Genomic DNA, 4,731 nt, shown 5'->3' with positions numbered 1-4,731 from the left:
TGGCACAGGATAGAGCACGGTTTAGGGCTGTTTTACATAGGGTTGCTATGAGTCGCAAACGACTCAACGGCACATAACAACAACAACAATTGCAAAATAGGCACAGGATATGAATAGACACTACACAAAAAAAGACATTCAATGGTGAACAAACACATGAAGAAATGTTCACAATCCCTAGCTCTAAGAGAGATGCAAATAAAAACAACCATGAGATATCTATCTTACCCCAGTAACAACAGCAAAGTTCAACAGAGCAGCAAATAAGAAATGCTGGCAAAGTTGTGGAGAAATTGGAGCCCTTATTCACTGCTGATGAGTGTATAAAATGGTGTAACCGCTCTGGAAGGCAGTATGGAAAAAAAAAGTTGGAAATAGAAATACCATTTGACCCAGCAATTGCACTTACTGGAAATATACCCTAAAGAAACCAGAATTGCCACCCAGATATATGGACACCCATGCTTATTGCTGCATTGTTCACAACAGCAAATAGTTGGAAGCAACCCAAGTGCCCATCAACAAATGAATGGATTGAGAAGCTGTGGTATATTCACACAATCAAACACTCCACAGCACTGATAAACAAGGAACCGATAAAATACAAAATGTGTGACCCTGGAAGACATTATGCTGAATGAAATATCTCATCACAAAAGAACAAATATTGATATGCCACTGTTATAAAACAGGACTGACAAGGGGGTTGGGAGGAAATTAAGAAAAGATGGTGTAAAAAATGAACACTGCACTGGAACAGATGAGGGAAAGAATTGTTTAAAAGGAATATATAAGTAGGCATTATTTGCATGACAACAATCCAGAATAAGAGCTGCATAGCAAAGTGGACTGGGGTGGGAGTGAAGGAGGAAATTTTGCAACAATGAAAGAATTTTTGGCTTGGAAAGGTACGGAATCAGCAAGAGCGAGAAAGATCATCAATAAGATGGACTGACACAGTGACTGCAGCACTAGGCTAAAGTATGTAAAAAATTAGGATGGCACAGGATAGGACCGGGATCAGAGGTTCTTTATGAGGTACATTCTACTTGATGGTACCTAACAACAAAATAAAAGCTACTGAGAAACAAAATTCTCTGTTGCAAACACCTATAGAAACAGCTAAGAGAAATAGAAAAAAAGACATGACATTTTAAACTACAAGGTTGTGCTCAGTAACCGCATAGTAAAAGTAATTGTTGACTTCTTTTAAAACAAACATGTTTAGATATCAATTTTTAAAAATATATAATATTGAGTGGTCACAAAAAAGTCTTCAGGTTTTTTGTATTTATGCAACAATTCCATAATAACTCTCATTATGAAACTGTAAATGCTATATATCCATTTAAAGCTTATTTTTATGTTCATTATTTCTGTGTAGGTACTTTCAAATATAACCAGCATTTTTGCCTATTTTTAGGCTTCAGAATTATAAAAAGAGTAAGGGCCACATGGGGACAGCCATAACTGACCTTTACCAACTTCACAAAGAAAATTGTCCCCATTAATAGCACCAATAACACAAAATCAATTCCCCTATAATCAGACATGTCTCCTACACTCCCTCTATCTCATCTCAACATCAATCTTTCTGTTTTGCTGGCTTAAAAATCTGATGCACTAGCTCAGAGACTGCACAGACCTATATCAAGAAGACAAAAAAATATAATCCATATTATAGCAGAAGATATTCAAGACAGCTACCAAAATGCATACGCAGGTACCTCAGCCTTGAGTTTCGTGGCTTTTTGGCCAAATTGTCAGTCCTACCAATATTGGCTTCCTACCCCCAGTTGTCCAACAAAGTTCTCAATCCTGCTAATATTGGCTCTCTTCCCTCAAGGTCCCATCTTACATTAGGTCTCTAGTTCGGCTGTCAGTGTTGCTTCTACAGGTGAAGTTGAAACAGGAAAACTGACCTGCATTCTCTTGTGGAATAGCTAAATTCTCCATTTGCAAATTCCCACCTATCTACATAACAAAGTAAAATAACAGCTAGACAAGTCGTAATGACAGATAAATTCCATAAAAACACACGACATCAAAACAAGATTTTTGCCAAATGTACTTTCTCAGCTGCAGTGAAACACAAAAAGCTTAAATCACCATTAAAATTTGGGGCAAGAAAGTGTCAATGAATACAGAGTACAACATTGGTTTCAAAGATTCCACCAGGATAAATTTTAATTCAGAGATAAATAAGGAAAGTCACGGGTGGTATCAAGAATTAATAGTGACAAGTTGAGGGCCCTAATGGAAGCTCATTCCCTCAAAACGACATGAGAAGAAATCCATGTTTATCATTCTATGGTCATTTGTCATTTGGAAAAAACTGAAAAGGTTTAGAAACTCAACAAACGAATACTACGTAACTGAATAAAAATCAAAGAAACACTGCTTTGAAGTCTGTTCTGTGCTCCTTTGTGCAATCATTTCTCAATTGCATTTTAACATATGATGAAACATGGAACCTCTAAGACAACAGTTGACATTCAACACAGAGGTAAAACAACGTGAAGTGCTGAACCACTGCTCAAAACCAAGCTTATACCAAAAGGTCATGGTGACTGTTAACTTAAAATTAATCCACTACCAATTCTTGAATCCAGTGAAAATATTACAGCAGATATATACAGCAATGAAATGCACCAATATCTTCAACATCTGCACCCTGCATTAGTCAACAGAAAAAGTCTAGTACTTCTGCATGACAGCATTGAAACACATGTCACAAAACAAATGCTCCAAAAGTTCAACAAACTGGGCTACAAAATTCTGCCTCATCCAGACCTCTCAACTACCAACTACCATTTCTTCAAGAACCTCCAAGTTTTTGCAATCACTTCAAATAATTTGTCAACTGTAGAAAGCTGGAATTTTATGCTACTAAACAAACTTGTATCTTGTTGCCAAAAAAGTATAGATTATAATGAATATTTTTTCAATTAGATAATTTTGAGCAGAGTTTTTAAAACCAGTATTATTTTTGCTACAACCAACTAACTGTGCTTGCAGTGCAGGCCAAGATCATGTGAACAATCAGAAGACATCATCACTGTCTGATACAGTGCTCAACAAGGTATGGATACCTTACTACAATAGATGTAGAAAAGCCTTTGTATTTTTACCTACCATTAGGATCCAATCCAAGTTGTTCTTTTCTGGATAAAGAATTCTTACAATCTGAGCTATTCAATGAACTGTCCTCTGAAGATGATCCAAGCGACTGAGTAGAGTTATCAGAGTTGCACACAAAATTAATTTGTTCTTGGATCTATAAAATAAATAGAAATATGTTCTCAAAATAAAGCATAACTTGAGTTTATAGAAGCAGTAAATATCCATCTTAATATATGAGAAAAATTAATCATCTCTTACTTAAATTATTTTTTTCTCAGAAAGATATCTTGATCAATGGCTAATGTTTCTATATTATTTTTTAATTAAATGTCTTTTCTTTAAAGATTTTTCAGTTTTTTTCACATTATCCTTTATAAATATGTTTTCAAAAACAGAATATTCCATCAAGGCTGAACCATCTCATAGCTAACCCTTCACCTGGTTTTCAGAAGCAGTAAATTGCACGGGAGGAAAATGCTCTTATTTCTCCCAGAACTACAAAATAGTATTTTTAATAAATTTATTTTTTACAGTACCTTGCTCTTTTCAGTATATTTATTCATTGCCAGCCTATAAAACAAAGAAATCCTTTTAGTATGAAAGACAAACATGTTTAAAATTGTTCTTTTTCAAAAATTGCATTTATACTTTATTTCTCCTATGACTAAGAAAGTTTAAGAGTAATTTAAAACACAATAATATCTCAACGGGAATGAAATAATATATAAAAAGAATAATAGTAAAAGACAAACCATATTAATAATATCACTATAATAAAGTGCCAGATTTAGACCAGGTGCTAAATTTAGAAAAGATCTAAATTTAGATCAGGCAGTCAGAGCAAAAGGAAAAACATAATTTAACTTGTATTATTGTATGTGCTGTCGAGTCGCATGAGACTCATAGTGATTCTGTGAATAACAGCTCTGAACCCTGCTCTATCCTGTGCCAACCTCACTGTCTCCAACACACCTACCCCCGTTACCCCAGTCACTGAATCAATCCATCTCATCGAGGGTCTTCCTCCCTTAAACTGTCTCTCCACCCTTCAAAGCATGATGTCCCTGTCCAAGGACTGGCCCCTCCTTGAAACATGACCAAAGTATGTTAGACAGAGCTTTAGAATCCTTGACTCCAAGAAGCAACATGATTTCACCCTCTCTAGGAAAAACCTGTTTGTCCTCCTAGCAGTCTATGGTATATTTAACACTCTTTTCCAGCACCACAGCTCAAAGACATCAATTCTCCTTCTGTCATCCCTAGTCATTATCTGCCTTTCTGACACACAGCAAGTAATTGTGAAGACTATGGCCTATATCAGGCACATCTTAAGTCTCCAGACATTGCTGTTCTTCAGTACTCTGGAAGGTCCCAGACAGCATACATTGCTAAAGCAATTTATCTTTTGATTTCCTAGCTGCTGGTACTAACAGTGTTGATTGTGGAGCTAAGTAAATTGAAGCTGTTAACAACAATCTCAATTGCTTCACTATCTATCATGATGCTGCCCACCGGCCCAAATCTTTGTTTTCTTGATGTTGAACTTCAATCCATATTGAAGGCAGCAGTCCTTGACCATCTTGCAACAAGTGCTACAGGTCCTCCTCA

General features: G+C 35.9%; 1 pseudogene; it reads right to left on the bottom strand.

Annotated features, from left to right (window-relative positions):
• The window catches only part of LOC102867008, a 123,525-nt pseudogene that overhangs the window by 41,120 nt on the left and 77,674 nt on the right, over positions 1 to 4,731 (bottom strand).

The sequence above is a fragment of the Elephantulus edwardii genome, unplaced genomic scaffold (assembly GCF_000299155.1).
Source record: "Elephantulus edwardii isolate Elephantulus edwardi_28Jun2011 unplaced genomic scaffold, EleEdw1.0 scaffold00054, whole genome shotgun sequence".
Classification (NCBI taxonomy): Eukaryota; Metazoa; Chordata; class Mammalia; order Macroscelidea; family Macroscelididae; genus Elephantulus; species Elephantulus edwardii.
The sequence above is the reverse complement of the archived record's forward strand: the minus strand, read 5'-3'. Positions and strand labels throughout refer to the sequence as shown.